The sequence below is a fragment of the Lactuca saligna genome, chromosome 6, assembly GCF_052625555.1.
Source record: "Lactuca saligna cultivar CGN05327 chromosome 6, ASM5262555v1, whole genome shotgun sequence".
In the NCBI taxonomy this organism is placed as follows: Eukaryota; Viridiplantae; Streptophyta; class Magnoliopsida; order Asterales; family Asteraceae; genus Lactuca; species Lactuca saligna.
Window position 1 is genome coordinate 58,323,547 of NC_136422.1, and position 17,662 is coordinate 58,341,208.

A 17,662-nucleotide genomic window follows, 5' to 3' on the forward strand; every position below is an offset into this window, starting at 1 on the left:
TTCCACACCTATCCATACTTTCCTCAGCAATCCTCCTGGATCCTCCAAGTCACTTCCTCAACTGGTACACCCAAGTCTAACTGAGCCTCACTACTAATTCACTTAAATATATCCTAGGTTTCCCTAGGTTCCCGAACTCACCCAGTCCTCAGCTGCTGAAAGATTCCCAGTAATGTCAATTAGCTACCTCATGAATATAGCCACATGCAACAGAGATCAAATAATCCTTCAAGTAACATACTCATCCCTATAACGGTTAGACTCAAACGAGAGCTGCGCAATAGGATCAAATCTATCACTTTGAGATTATCCAGCCTGTGTCACATGTGACTTAGCATATTCACTTAATAGCTAACTCACATCACTAAGAGTCCCACAAAGCACAAAACAAGCAACATTCAGACAATGGAAAAAATCTAACCATCATATTCCAATCAAATCATTTTATCCTCTAATCAGGAATCTGTACATGCAATTAAAAGGCTCATACATTCAGGCATAACCTAAATAGGCTATCCTATCACTGACTGATCAGTACTAGCATGCAAGTCTACAAGCTCACATATAATAGGCATATAAGGTATCCTCCTAGATCCTTAGCCCTAATCTAGCATGCAGTTCTCATAAGCATATCATATCATATCATATCATATCATAACATGTATGGGTATCTTGGGGAAAACTTACTTGAGCTCGGCTGATTGCACGCATCACACACTTTGTTCTTCTCAAAGTTCTTTTCTCTTTTCAGATCCTTTTCAAACTCCTTTTAAAAAAAATGGTTTTACTTTTGAAAACTTTTGTACCAATCCCTTAGTTTGAGTTCAAACATGCCCGAGAGTATGTCCGAATCCCTCAAACCAAGGCTCTGATACCAACTTGTAACATCCCAAAAATACAAGCCAAAAATTTCACTTTTAAATACGTCATTAGAAAACCAACAGTGTAATAAAACATTTGTAATGTCATGTCATGTCAAAACCAAAGTAGGGATAATTAAACATGTTATCATAAAACAATATCAGAGTGTAATCCCAAAGATCTCGTGTGCGGAAAACCATAGTGTGATGCGTTGCGATCAAGCCGGCTCCTTTCCTTTGAACACGAAGTACCTGAAACCAAAACTGAAAACCGTAAGCACGAAGCTTAGTGAGTTCCCCCATAATACCCCATACCATGCAAGCATATAACAAACAACATTCAATTAGGAGATACGGGCCACGCCCACACTCGTGAAGATACGGGCCCCGCCCACACTTCGCTTTCTGGGAGATACGGGCCTCGCCCACACTCGTGAAGATACGGGCCCCGCCCACACTTCGCTATCTGGGAGATACGAGCCTAGCCCACACTCCACTCTCGGAGAGATACGGGCCTTGCCCACACTCAACCGTCAACTCATATCATACAAGTATCGCACAGACAACAAGTGTAAATAACTCTATCATACTGGCATATATCATAATCAACTCAACTAAGAGATACGGGCTCGACCCACAATCTAATACTAACGTCTCGTCTATACGGGGCCGGCCTTGGTGCCTTAGACCCGTTACTACTGGAAGGAAACTCACCTCATACTGATGAAGTCCCGTAGACACAACCTCACACTGCTGAAGTCCCGCAGACTCAACCCCAGCTGCTGAAGGACAGATTCCCGAACTGTCAACACCAAAATAACACCCAATTAATAATTGGGTCCCAACACATAACCATAAATACATACTTGGATAATTACTACATTACCCTAAGATTGGCTTTATTCAAGTCCAAGGCCCAAACCATAGGCCCAAAGCGAACTAGGAATCAAAGCCCAACATATGGCCCAATTTTCCAAATTGGGCCCAGGCCTATACATGGTCTTATTCTAAGGCCCAACATCATACAATCATTAAGGCCCAACTATGGTCCATCTATGGCCCAATTTTCCAAATTGGGCCCAACCCCTTACGTGGGACTTACCCTAGGCCCATTAAATCATTTTAGTCCATATAATTATTCTTGGATGGCCCATTATTAATCCGATCATCAAGGACCAATAGAAAGGCCCAACAATAAACCCAAGTGAAATTAGGGTTTCACATAAAATGATGATTAGGGTTAAGTTTCCTACTTAACCCATTAAGGACTTAATCCATTAAGGACATAATCCATTAAGTCCAATATTACTTAGATTAGTATCCGCCAATGATTATTAATTAATATTCCAAGTTATTAAATAATTCTCGTGTGTCACGCTTAATTCCCCAAATTAAGATTTATTGGCATTAGGGTTTTTCCAACACAAATACTAGCCCATTATTAATTTGTTGGCCCATTATTAGTTAGGGCTTTATTGGGCCTACTAAGCCCACTAGAATATCATTGAGCCCATTAGGGTTTTATTGGGCCAATTAGAGTCCATTAGACTCTAGGGTTTTCATTAAGCCCATTTGGCTTCATTGGGACCATTAGGCTAACAAGGCCCATTAGGTTTCTAGCATCCCCAACCGAGTCAACTCACAAGACAAGCACACCGCCACCCGACACAGCGTCCGGTGGCGGCAGCCACCACCCTACGGTGGTGGTTTTTAGTTTCTTTTCATTATTTTTCTTTCCGGTTACATTTTACAATGCTAATCTCTAAAATAACACACACATAACTAGACTAAACACACACACACAACCACCTATGGTGGCCGGCGGTAGCGAGTGGCGGCAGGGGGTTTTCCGACCAAGATCGCTCCAATAATCCTCACAATACAACAACTACATGAACACTCGACTACATACCCACGAAATAACGCACACTACTCGGACTTGAAACAACAGCACACTCGAACACATGAGAAACACAATCATGGCAGTCCTTTGGGGCGATAAATGGTGACCGGAGCACATGAGAGTTGCACAGGCGACAGCGGCGAGTCATGACTGTGTGAAGCACCGAAGATCCGAGAAGAGAGAATGAAACGAGCAACAGTAACATCAGCGACGGAGGAGGGCGTTCATTCGATCTTCGTCTTCTTCACGGAGGTGAGCAGCAACAACAGTGGGCTGGAACTCGTCGGATCCGAACAAAGAACAAATGATGTCGGCTAGAGGTTGACGAACGGCGGTAGGAAGGATCCGGAATGATGGCGGCATCGGTGAGGGGGCATAAGGGTGGAGAGAAGTGGCGGCTGCTTCATACGTGAATAGGGTTAGGGATGAGTTAGGATTTTTGCAATGAAGAGGTTACCGTGTAGATCCCGTGTTCCTCTAAACTTTAATCCAAATGTCCATCTTCAGCCCCTCCTCACATAAATCCTTTCATTAAGAGTCTATAAATTTCCATTTAAACCCTGCCCCTTCAATTCCTTTTAAATTAAATTCAAATAATTACCACATAGCCCCTATCTTCATAAATAAATATAAACTGAGTTCGAAAATTACACTTTTAACCCTCGACTTCTAAAATGGTGGCAATTAGCTCTTCGAGAACAACACCTTGTTATATAATTATTTATTTTAGGGCTACTATTCATTCATTAATTTATTTATTTAACTTAATAAATAAACGGGTGTTACATATTCTTTCTTAAGGGTTTATCCAAACGGTCATCATTGCTGACAATATTGTTAGAGGGATTTCCCTAAAATACGTATCAGTAGGTTTCTTTCTATTTTTTTTCATAAGGATCTGTCCTAAGGATCATCTTAATCATCATTACTCATAGTATTGTTACAAGGATTTCTCCGTAGTATGGGTCAGTAAGGTAGAGTACATCAAATGACCATGAAGTCCATCACTTACAGGTTATAAACCTTCCTATGCTTAACATGATGATCATGAATAGTCTGTTGGTTATCATGTGTACTCTGCTAAGTGACTACATCGTTGGTACACTCGTACAATTTCTACATTGTTGGCATACTAATACCATTTCTACATCGTTGGCATACAAATACTATTTCTACATGGTAGCATCCTATCTTTTCCTACATAGAAGCTGGTAGAGTCCTTCATTGCTATAGTGGTTTCAACACGCACATCGAGGTGATTTTCGCCTCACTGTACCCGTGGGTCGAAGACACCAATGCCGGCCCACTAGTATTGATTATCTGCTAGTAGAGGGATGCTCTAAGGATTGTATATAGTCATGTAGGATAGACTAAGGACTCTTGATCTAAGCTTTCTTACATGTTTCTTGTTTGGTTGTGGTTTTAGAGTAGGATCACCTATATGGGTGACTATCTCACCTCTGAGTATATACCGTTATGCATTCTTTGGATTGTTGATATTTAGTATGTTGTTATGTTGTAGTGATCTATTAGATTTGTGTTATGGTATTGAGTATGCTATTATGCAGTAGTGATGTGCTAGATCTGTGTTCTGGTATTGAGTATGCTGATATGCTGTAGTGATCGGTTAGATCTATCTCCTGGTATGGGGTCTGTTGCTTTGTCGTAATAACATGTAGAACTGTATGTTAGATGTGCTTGTTGGTTATCATCTATGGAGTGCCCTTAGGGACTATCGGTGGTCATGTAGGATAGCCTAAGAACTCTTGGTCTAGGCTCTCTTGTTTGTTCCATGTTTGGTTGTGGCTCTAGAGTATGACTATCTATTCGGGTGGCTACCTCACCTCTTGTTACTTATGGTTACACATACTATGCGGATTAGCTGGTAGCGAGATTGTATGTTGTGAGAGGATTAGTAGGCAATAGTGAGCTGTATGATTGTTGTTTGCCTGTATTATATGCCCACTTGATCATGATTGTTTATATGTTGACATATTGTGTTTGGTTGGGTTGAGGCGGTTCTGCTTTGTGTTGAAGGCTAACAAACCCAGGGCAGACTAGATAGACTGCAGACCCATTAGGGCATATCAGTTAGGTCGAAGGCCCAGAGAATCATTCAGACAGGCTAAAGGCCCAGGAGAGCGGACCAGACATGCTTAAGGTTCTGAGAGTGGGCCAGATAAACTGCAAGCCCGGTGAGGGTGGATCAATCATACTGTAGAATCTATATGCATGTTGTTTGTTTGTTGGTATATGTTATCTATTGTGTGGTTGTATTTTGGGGGAAACTCACTAAGCTTTACGCTTACATTTTAGTTTATTGTTTTAGGTGCTCCTAATGATTTTGGCAAGGCGAAGGCGTGACCGTACACATAATTGGTTTTACAACAGATTGGATCTTGGGAGACTCTAATTTTCAAATGATGTTTGAGAACACTATTTTTGTAAACATTTTATTAGTAAAAGGATCGCTTTGAAAAGTTTCAATTTGTTAAGATTTTCGGGACGTTACATGTATCTCACACACAACACACTGTTTTTTCTCTGAGCTTACTTTACGAAATCATTCAATTGTTCTCACTAAAGTATTCTCTGTAACTGTTATTTTACATTAATAAAATCATCATGGCAGGTGACCATTGTCACCTCCCAAGGTTTTGTGCCGAAGATCCTAGCAAGGATCAAGGGATTTCCTTGTAAACCATTGTGTCACTCTCTTTTATCATTTGCTATTGCACAATTCGAACATCACAACCTCTCATTCAATTTGGTTTATTAGTATGTTATTCATTTCTACGACGTCCAATGAAGCATTGTAGGGAGTACTTCAATCACATAGCTAGGTTATAGGACTCGCTATAAACATTAACTCTCTCTCTCTCTCTCTCTCTCTCCACAAAGCATGGACTTGGTTTCTCTTACTTCAGAATAGTTATAAGTATGGTTTTACTTATGGAAAACACCTTTTGGTTTTCAAAGTTATTTAAAGGATCTTTACAAACACTTTTTAAGTATGGTTTTACTTACAAAAAAAAATGCTTTTTGAACATTTTAAAAGTATCATTACTGTTGCTAGCAGAAAAAACCTGTAACTCTCACCAACTGTTTGTTGAACTTATAAACTACCTGTATTCTCAGGAAATCTCTAAACCAACATTTCAGATGAAGGAATTGTCATGGATTTCAGGCGACCTAATTTTCTAGTTTTTGTAATATCTGCTTATCTGGTTAAGGTAATCCATGTACTTTATTATTATCTGTAAAAACCTTGTATTCAAACTTCAAGATGGAATATAATTATTGTTTTGTTTATCGTTGTACTTGTGCTAAATATTCAATTTACCTGAGATCCATGAAATAAGTCGCACAGCCCGACATGTTCCGCCGCCTCGGCTGGGGTGTGACAGTGACTTAGTAATGCATGGGCATTGCTTTTGGATTTGTGACGGACCAACGGGTGGGTGTCTACCTTTTGGGTTAGTGATGGGCCTATGTGAGGTAATAATGATAATTAATATTTAATAAATATTAATAAAATGAATAATAAAGGTAGTGTGACATCCTCATTTTCACGACCAGAAAATACTGATTTGTTTATGCTTTGTTTGAAAATCAGAGTAACATTTTAAATAAAAGTGTTGCGGACTTTGTTCACAAAATAAAATACGATAAAGATTTATCAAAGCATTTCTGAAGAAATGTGTTTCATTATATTAAAACATCAGGATGTCATATTCGATACAGATCAAAAGCATAAACAGTACAATATAAGCCTTACAACGTTTATTCGTATCTACAAGGGTATAATCCCTTATCCCTCATCAAGTCATCCAACTATGTTCTCGTTCCACTACTTGTAATACATGAAACTGAGTGGGTCAGGCTTGGGAACCTGGTGAGCACATAGAGTTTTCAACCCACAATAAATAAGTTTATTATTTTCATCAACCAAACAAACCCAATTACCCGTTCCCGTTATCCTCACTTTACGTCCCTAAAACATCTAGTACAAGGAACCTAGCCTAAGGATTTTCAGCGGGGCGACAACACTACTTTGGGGGTTCCTCAGCAATTTATGTCAAATAAGGCAACCATGTGGGGGTTGGAGTACTACTGGCGAACACTGAGTTCTAATAAACATCTACAGGTTGCGAGCTTGCCAGCGTTCTATTGGACTGTCTAGAGATGTCCGTAGTCGTCATCTATACTCCGCTAGATGACTGGATCAACAAGAACATCGAGGCCTCTCATTATTTTATTTCATCACACAGCAACTATTACATCTACCCATGTTTTACCCAACACATTTTGTAGATATAAAATACATATACAATTTAAATCATTTAAAACATGTATAAAATTGTTCATCCAAATAGATAGAAAGTATATAGATAATATGCACACATAGCACGTAATTCATATAACATATTTGATATCTATGTGTAAGATGAAAATAGCTATGCACTTACCTGTAAAGGCGGTGATTCTGAACTCAAACAACGCTTCTCTTTCTTAAAAACAATTTTCGTTCGATGAAACCTAGTATTATTACCACTAGATTTTAGTCTGATGTTCATCGTGACTAATTAATAGTCTTATTATTATTATTATTATTATTATTATTATTATTATTATTATTATTATTATTATTATTATTATTATTATTATTATTATTATATAAGCATTTAAACAATACTTTTCAACCACCATATACAGACAGGGGCCAGACATGAAACACCGGAGGGTAGGACCATTTTAGCAATTAATCCATTCTGAAATCCAACAACCCAGGCGGCCCTTCAAACCAGATTCCGTGTACCACAAGTAGTTGAAAAGATATTATAACGACACTTATATAAGCCACAATAATAGCACAAATACTTATTATAAGTTCATAATAACAATATTAATATTAAATATAAGCTATACTTAAAGCAGGGTAAGCATATCTTACCTATGAGGGGGTTTGGCTAGGAGCCAGGCTCTGCAGTGGTAGAACTGTTCAGCCGAAAGCTCTTAATCTCAGAGCCTTCTTGCTCCCCGGGACTCGCCTCTAGAACCTAGGAGGTGCTAGGGAAAGGAAAAGAGGTCTGGGGGTAATGGGAGAGAAAGAATGGTTCTGGTGTGAGTTTTGGGGGTGCTTTACGACTCTATTGTTAGGCTGTCTGGAGCCTCTCATGTCGTGAGAAACGGTGTTCACGTTGTGATCCTTGCGTAGGCACTAAGGCGAAGCCTAGTGCAAACATGTGGCACATGATGCAAGTAAAACAACCAATCTTTAAAAATTCATAACTTTCGCATACGAAATCTGTTTTTGACGTTCTTTATATCCACGCATAGGTAAAGACAGGATCTACAACTTTCCTTTTGACTCCATTGGCTAATTCTCGACCGATTTTAAATTTAACACTATGAGAAATTACACTGTTAAATGACTGCGTAAAATTCATAACTTCTGCATACAGACTCAGTTTTCGTCTGTTTTTTTATCGTTGAGCTCCTATTAATCAGATATTAAATCCTCATTTAGGTTACGTTGGCTAAAAATGGATTGATCTAAAATTCGAATTCTGGGTTGTACATTGCCATGCCAAATCTTAGAAAATCATAACTTCCTCATACGAAGTCAGATTTGGGCGTTCTTTTTTTGCACGCTCTCGGTTTAATGTATAATACAAATTTCATTTAGATCTCTAAGGCTAAAAAGTAGTTTATCAAAAATTCATTTTTTACGTTACGCGGTGTTGCGTCGGTTTTGCCGTAAAACTTCGATGGGCCATAACTTCTTCGTTATAACTCGGATTTCGGCGTTCTTTATATGTGCGGAACCCTTGTGACATATGCTATAACTTGGTTAAGATTATTCATTCTAAATAGTCTTCCATCAAAGAGTCATATTTTCACATTTAGTATCTGTAAATTGACTAGCCCGAATCTACGGGCATTACAAGTAGGCCATAATGATAGTTCATATGATGAAATTGCGAAGTGTGTGACGATGTGCAATGTGATTTATTGTATTCATGTTATGTGATGATTATTGAACCACCCCGGGATATGCATGTTTGTTAGCATTGTACTTCTAGTCGACTCACTTAGGACTTGCTGACAATATAGTAGGAATTAGATTTGATAGTTCAAGCCCTTGGCTTAATGGTTTAAGTCAAAATAAAATTTAGATATAAAGGGAGGTGAACTTATGAAGTTTGTGGAGTGTCTCTGAGTTTTTCTAAATCACGCCAGACTTAAGTTGAAGTTAACTACTTTGTCATTTTGTAAACTATGGCCATCCAAGAAAGGGCGCCCCCCCCCCCCCCCCCCCCCGCGCGGGGGTGATATTTTCTATTCACTTGTGGGTTGTTGAATTTGAGCATTAACCATTGGCTTTTGACCGGCTTGACTTTTGGGTCAAACCTTGATGGAATTAAGTATTAACCATTCACTTGTTGTTTCATCTCAGAGGATGATGTTGAGTTCCATCTGGGGCTCAAGTGAGTTTACTCAGGACACTATATGCTACATTATGTATCTGTATGTTAGGTTGTAGATATGATGTTATGTAAGTCGAGTAACTTAGTCATTTGCCTATTGTTGTTGGAAGTTTATCTTTATGTTTGTATATGTTCACATAATATATTTGGAGGTTGAGGGCAGACCAACTATCAGTTGAAGGCCAAGGGGTGGACCAACTATATGTTGAAGGCCAAGGGGTTGACCAACTATATATTGAAGGCCAATTGTGGACCAACCATGTGATAAAGGCCATTACTTGCATGCAATGTATGTGTATTATGACATGAGGTATTTTTGGGAACTCACTATAGTTGTGAATTAAATGTTTTTTAGGTATATCCTTTGAAAGGGGAGGCGGGAGGCAAAGACGTGACTCTACCTAAACATCAATAACTTTTATGTTTTGAGACTTCTGCAATGATTTTTATTTATACTCTGATCTTGGATTTTGGATTATGGTTTTATGAACAAGTGGTTTAATCTTGATTATGATTTTCTGAAATAGTATTTATCTTATTAAAAATAAAAAATTTATTGTAAAAAATTGGGATGTTACAATTTCTAAGGTGTTGTTTATTTTTTGTAAAAAAATCTCTTCAAACCAATTATTGTTGCGTGGGGCAGTACACACGCAACACTTTTCATTTCACACTATTTGTTTTTTAGAAGTCTTCGGAGTAAAAAACTTTTGCGTGTGTTCTACTTGAAGCATCACTTGTATTGTCTCTTCCAACATCTTCTTTTTTCTTGTTGAAATCTTGATGGATTTTTATTATATGTTGTTGAAATCTTGTTTCATCTTCTTTTTTTTCGTTTTTTTGTTTATTCTTGCTAACTGATTTTTTTTTCGTTTTTTTATATTGAATAATGATAATTTCCTGCTGAAATATCATTATTTTTTGTTGAAATGTCATTTTTTTTTTGTTGACATTTCATACATTGTTAAATTTTTGGTATTAAAAAATTATTTTCGTTATATAAAATCAATTTATTTTATTTTTTTAATATCTGCAGCATCATATAGATGTTAAAAAACAAACACGCTTCTTGTTAAAATTTGCAGCCATTTGGTCTACCTTTTCTATATAGTTGTAGAGGTAATCCACAGACTTTATGAATTTTTGCTTCAAAAAAACAAACAACACCTAAATGAAGTTGTAGAAGTGTTTATCTTTTTTGGGATATTTTTGGGCTTGTGTCCGGCCCATGGAGTAGTTTAGGCCGTCTAAATTATTAATTCCTACTAAGGTGGTGATGTTGTAATCTGGATGGTCATTCATCAATTTTATGAAAGTTGATGTTTATTTCCAAATTTTGTGAATCCCAAATCCAAAGTAACTGTTGAATCAACATGAACTTAGAAGAGATTGTCATGTGTATTATGAGAGCATGAGCTGTACGCTACATCATGATTCGATATCATACTTGTTCAAGAAAATAACAAATGGTAAATATCTGTTCACGAAACTGCTAAAAAGCCTGATAGTCATGAAACATTTCCTTTGTTAGTTTTCATTGTCTCAAATAATATAATTTATATCTGCACTTCAATAAATTAGTAAAAGTACTAAAATATAAGATCTAAAGATGTAATACTTTAGTGTGTGTGTGTGTATATATATATATATATATATAGAGAGAGAGGGGTAGGTTCAAATGTGGATTAACAAATATTGTGTGGATGCAAGGATTAATTTGGGTCAAGTATTTTTTTTTAATTTTAATAAATAATTAATTAAATCATTTACCCTTTAATTTAGGGAAATTACTTTATTTAAAATCCTACCGTCTGTTTCATCCACACCCACAAAATCGCCTCCCGCTTCCATCAAAGATGTCAAGATCATCGGAGTGAATGGATTCAAAATCGAAAATCAAAATTGGGAACTAACCCTTCAGAGCTCGTTCAATTGATATGCATTCGAAGATGACAAGATCGTCGTAGGGAATAACTTCAAAATCGAAATCTGAATCGGGAACCAATACTCCAGGGCTCGTTTAATCGACGTGTGTCTCCAACAATGCTTTAGCCTCCATCAGTATCATGAGTTCCTCTGCCATTGTCGATAATATCGATTTTCTTTTTTCTCAAAACATGACTTTACTTTCATAAATTGATTTTCTCCATCTCTGGAATCAATTTCTTTCTTCTTAAAAATTGATTTTTTGAAATCGATTTTATTGCTTTTCTTATCATTTGTGAAATCCGTTTATTATTTGAAATTGACTTTTGTAAGTGATATTCTCTAATCGATTTGGAATGAGTATGTAGGAGATAAATTTGATACAAGCATTTGTCTATTTCTTTTTTTAGTCCTAAGTTCTGAAGGGTTGATTTAGTATTCACAGATGAGAATTCAATAGTGATAATGAATTCAAAATATCTACAAACAAGGTTGGTCCCTTATTCTCTACTTAAACTCTACAAGCATTTCTCTATTTTTTTTAATCCTAAGTTTAATGTATGTGATTTAGTCTTTTTCTGTCTCTTTAATTTTCAAATATCTTGATTCCTTTTGCTTGAACATATTTGGTTTTAAGCACATCATAATATAATAGTCATGTTATTTGTATAATCATATTCCCATGCTTATTTCTGTTTTTTTTTTAATAAAGGGCTTTGTTTTACTCGTTAGTTGAAGATCTAAAGTCAAAGGAAATAAATTCCCTTCTAAGAAGAATGAGAATGAAGAATCTTTCATGAATGACTGTATTCTTATAGAATGAATATCTTTTTAAGAACGACTTACTATACAGCTTGTATTCTTATAGAACGTGGCAAAAATTCAAAAGATGACATTGTATTTTTATAGAATGTAACAATAAAAACTATTTTTTGTTGATTTTTGGACCTTAGATTCTTCAATAATATTAATAATAGATGATTATTCTTTAAGAATGTTGTTATTTTTCAACTCATATTTCAAAAATTTGTTAGTCTTCAAGATGTTCATTTAATCAGAATATGTATTCTCTCAGAATTTGTATTCAATCAAAATATGTATTCTATTAGAATGTGTATTTTAAACTCTTGGTACATATTCATCCCTACATCCACACAATACTTACCATCCATATTATAACCTAGGCATATATATATATATATATATATATATATATATATATATATATATATATATATATATATATGAATGGCACATTTTTAAAACATAATATTGTATTAATTATATAACCAAAAATATTATAAATATAATTCATTTAACCAACATAGAACTTTAACTGATGTATGCACAAACAATTCGTTAACATTTCTATATACTAGTTAATAATATCAGGGCAAATTGTTCAAGCGAAAGACAAAATGAAAATGAGAAACATGTTTTATATTATCAACAACTCAATACAAAAATTATATTCACCATCAAAGTTACAAACTCTAATTAGCACAAGTAATTTGATAAACAAAGAACACCATATGAAAAATTACAAAGTAAAACTCATAAAGGTAGGCATAGGAATTAATCAAGATTACAAAACCTAGTTAAATGAATTAATGAAGAAAAATAGAATTAGGTTAAGTTCGTACTAGCTAAACAAACACCAAACATACACATAGGTTACAATCACACACCCTATTTTATTATTCGTAAATAGTTATCGGTGCTTGAGTCCTTCTAGGCCTAAACTCTTATCAAATAATTTAAAAATGCCTAGCATACACTTCTCTTTGGTTGCTAATAAATTGTTTTTTCAATCATTTAGACACATTCTGGATTTCTTGCATGATTGGAAACGATTTTACAATGAATGGAAAGGCTGAGGAAATGAAGCTAGATGGATGTTATATATCACCTTACTGCATCCCCAACACAAAGAACCAAAAATGTGTAAGCACTAATAATCACTATGTCGTTCTTACTTATGGATTGCTTCTTCATTTAGCAGTTAGTTATTTATTGGTTATTGTTAGTATCACTAATACATGTTGATGCTGCTAGTTCTAACCTTTATAATCTGCTTTTAGGTCATTTCAAAGAAGTGCCTATTGATTTGGCATGTCGGTAGTTCTTCCTTTTGTTCTTGTTTTCATCCAAAAGGTTTCAATGTTTCATGTTTAATATTCCTCACACATTCACAGATGAGAAGTGACTGAGAAGTACACAATCTATTGCATATTTGCGATTTCAGAAGGTACATAGTCTTTCTTTCTTTCTTTTTTCAGACAAAATTAACTAATTAAATGTGTTCTCGATACATTTTTGTGGCAATTGTATGAATAACATTTTAGGTCTTGTGGAACTTTGATAAGCATACAATGTGTTTGTAGAAATGCTCGAGTGAAAGTTAGTTAAAATAAATGATTGTATGCTTGATAAGTTGATATGGTGATTTATGTATCTATGTAAGCAAGTGTCAACTAGCGTATATGATTACATTTACATGTCATTGAATTAATAATGGTTTTGTTTCTTGAATCAACAGAATTTTTCGTTTAGTTCGTTTTTGGATGTTGGTAGCATGATTTTTAGAGTTTTTAACTGACTGTGGTGACTATTATCAAGATCTCTATTTGTAGGCACCAAAACTTCTTATGTGCTGCTATTATGCACTATAAATTACTGTAAAAATGAATAAAGATGAAGAGAAAATGAAATTTAATTTATTGGCTCTGATACAACTTAGAGCATCCACAATGCAAGTAGTATAAGAGTTGAATAGGGTGGTGATTAGAATTGAATAAGAGTTGAATGGAGTGTGGGTGATGACATGGAGTAGAGTTGAATGGAGGAGTTCAATGATCATTGAATGGTTCAATAGAAGGAATAAAATGGTGATTAGGATTGAATAGGTGTTTAATGGGTTGTGAGTGATGTTGTATAGATGTTTAATGAATGATGTGGCAATCCACTGAACTCTATAGAGTTCAATGGATTGTGGATGCCCTTAATGACAGAAAGATGTGGCAACAATAACCGGTATGTCACGAAGAACACAATGGCGAATAGTCTTTGCTTTTTTGATTTATCACAAATCATTGTAACTAAAAACAATCTCCATAAATTTCTAATCTAGAAAACATAAATATTTATGGAAACTATATCTAATCTTAGCTCTTATCTAGGAGATAATTCGTAAAGATCATATTCAATCAAGAGATAACAATTGACTAGATCATAATCAAGAGATAATTCGTAAAGACCATCTTCCAAAAGTTTATTGGGCTAGATTTAATGGTGTGAATTACATGGACAGGCTAGTCCGCTTGAAGAGGTAGATCGGTCAAATTATTCCCTTTTAAAGAACTTCAGTCAGCTGTTATTTTCTCACCTTCCCTCTTTATTTTGGCCAATTTTTTTTATATAACCTACAAACAAAAGCATCATAGTAACAAGTAAAAAATGCATGTATCTCTTTTAAGTTTTAAGCACTAATTTTGCAAATAATCTACATCAAGAATTGTTATAGAAAAATAGTTTATTAAAAGATACAAGGTTAACTACATTTTGATCTCGTGTTTATATGCTGCCTAAATATGAATTATTTCACACAACCCATGACGGTTGAGAAGTAGAGTGCCACATGCTATCCAAAATCCAGTAACAAAACCAGTTCCCCCACTAATATAGAACCATCCCCACACTTCATCCATGTCTTCCCCATCACCATCACTTTCACTTAATTTTGGCAGGTTGTACTTCCGATTCTTCATCTCCAGGACATGTTGTGGTAAGGGGTGGTCCACATAGTCGCTATTGATAATGCTGATCTGGTGGCCTGTTTGTTTGGGGCCTACAATCTGTAATTTCTATGAAATTTCAATGAAAATGTAAGACAAATTAAAGATGAATTGAAAAACATATTGCCCCAAATTAGACGTTTAAAGACTTACAAGTCTTGGAAATTTTGAAGAACAGAGAATTCAATAGGAGAATGATTTTCAGTATATTTTCAATCTCTGGAAGAAGGTACAATTTATACACAAATACAGAAAACACGCAGCTAATTACAGCTACTAATTACAGCTAATTTGTCCTGTAAACAAGGAAATTGGGAGGAAATAAATCATATCCTAAAATAATCTCTTGACAACACTCCCCCTCAAGGTGGAGAATGGATGTTTATCATTCCCCACCAATAGCCTTTTTCAAGATGATCTTTAATAAAATGTCGATCAACTTCTACATGTTTTCTTCTATCATGTTGCACGGGATTATTTGCAATTTTCATAGCTGCTTGGTTGTCACAGTGTAACATAATTGCATCAGTTTGATTAATTGCAAGATCCCTCAAGATTCTTTTTATCCAAAGTAATTCACGCACTCCATGTACCATTCCTCGAAACTCTGACTCCGCACTTGATCTAGCAACAACCTTTTGTTTTTTACTTCTCCATGTCACCAGGTTACCTCCTACAAAAGTGAAGTATCCTGAAGTGGACTTACCATCAGTTTTACTTCTAGCCCAATCTGCGTCTGTATACCCTTTTATCTCTTCACTTCGATTCCTAGCAAAAAACAACCCTTTTCCTGGTGATGATTTAAGATATTGCAGTATATAGTAGACTTTTCGCATGTGATCTTCGCTTGGTGCATGCATGAATCGGCTTACGATACTTACAACATATGCGATATCTGGTCTTGTGTGAGACAAGTATATGAGTTTCCCAATCAGCCTTTGATACCTCTCTTTATTAGTTGGAATCTGATCTAGATGAACAGTCAAACCATGATTCACTTCAATAGGAGTCTCCATAGGTTTACAATTTAGCATGCCCATTTCAGTGAGTAAGTCCAACACATATTTTCGTTGGCACATGGAGATTCCCTGCTTGATCTAGCTACTTTGATACCTAAGAAATACTTCAGATTTCCTAGGTCCTTCAATTCAAACTCTTTTGTGAGGACTTCTTGAAGGTTGGTCATTTCATCTGGGTCATCTCCTGTAACTACCATGTCATCCACATACACTATAAGGGTAGTCAAATTTTTTTCCATTCTGCTTCACGAAGAGGGTGTGATCTGCATCACTTTGTTTATAACCAATTTTTTTTCATGAAGTTTGAAAATCTTCTAAACCAGACTCTCGGAGATTGTTTTAAACAGTATAATGCCTTCTTCAACTTACACACCTTTCCATGAAAATTTATGCCTGGAGGAGGTTCCATGTAGACTTCTTCTTCTAAAACCCCATTAAGGAATGCATTCATTACGTCAAATTGTTTCAAGGGCCAGTCTTTGTTTGCTGCTATGGAGATGAGAATACGAATGGTGTTCATTTTTGCAACTAGGTCAAATGTGTCTCCATAATCAATTCCATATTTTTGAGTGTACCCTTTGGCGACAAGCCTTGCTTTGTATCTATCAATATTTCCATTTGAATCAAGCTTTATAGAGTATATCCATCTGCATCCGGCAGTCTTCTTTCCCGGTAGGAGTGACGTTAATTCCCATGTATGGTTCCTTTGTAAGGCTTTCATTTCGTCGTTCATAGCTTCCTTCCACTTGTATTCCTTCAAAGCATCCTGTACATCACTAGGAATAGATACGGATGATAGTTGATTCACAGCAAAGACATGAGTTTTCGAAAGGCGATGAGATGAGACATAATTGTTTATAGGGTATTTCGCCTTAGAATTGAGATCTGGGTGGTATTGTTTCTTTGGAACGCCCTTATTTTGTCTGGTGGGATACCTTGGTTCATGAATTTGATCATGTAAAATAGGGGAGTTGGTCTGAGGTGAAGACTCCAGATTCTCGATGGTAATAGGAGTAGCTGAGGAAGTTGTACATTTGTGATGTTCATGATGATCGTTCTGACCCATATCTTCACTAAGGTGCTGGTTGCTTTCTTCATCATTATTTTCCACAAACTCAGCATCATCAGGAGAGTCAGAAGAAGGGACAGGAGACACAGGTTCAAAATTGATATCGTTGGAAACAGGCATAGTGTCGGTTGATTGAACAACTTCTGAGGGATGTTCATGAGTGATCTCTTCTTCAGTGTTAGGTTTTTTCACCCCCTGAAGAGAGCATTCATGTTTGAAAAATGCGATGTTCTCATGAAAGACAACATCTCGGGAGACATACATCTTTTTTCTTTTAGGACCATAACACCGATAACCCTTTTTGAGATCAGCATATCCAGGAAATACGCATCTTACTTCTCGTGGCTCTAACTTTCCTATGTTCTGATGTACATATGATGTACATCCAAACACGCGTGGTTCCAAGTTTAGAGTCGTTGGAGTAACAACTTGTTCGTGAAGTTTTTCAATGGGTGTCTTGAAATCAATGACTTGAGATGGAATTCGATTCATGAGGTATGTAGCGGAGCGAACAACTTCCCCCCAATATTCTCATGGAACATTCATGTCAAATAGGGAGGCTCGAAAAATTTCAAGAATGTGTCGATTCTTTCGTTCAGC

At 36.0% G+C, this 17,662-nt stretch overlaps 1 long non-coding RNA gene and 1 pseudogene across 2 annotated transcripts; both read right to left on the reverse strand.

The window, feature by feature from the left end:
- Positions 1–946: 946 nt before the first annotated feature.
- On the reverse strand, positions 947–2,810 carry LOC145001973 (uncharacterized). Of its 2 annotated transcripts, XR_013661764.1 has the most exons (3): positions 2,773–2,810; positions 1,575–1,662; positions 947–1,112 (listed from the first exon to the last, which is right to left on the reverse strand). It is a non-coding gene; the product is annotated as an uncharacterized LOC145001973 (long non-coding RNA). The 2 variants fall into 2 exon arrangements; XR_013661763.1 differs by lacking the exon at positions 2,773–2,810 and having other exon boundaries at positions 1,575–1,942.
- A 12,526-nt stretch (positions 2,811–15,336) lies between these two features.
- LOC145002606 (secreted RxLR effector protein 161 pseudogene) lies at positions 15,337–16,014 on the reverse strand (annotated as a pseudogene).
- Between the last annotated feature and the right edge of the window lie 1,648 nt (positions 16,015–17,662).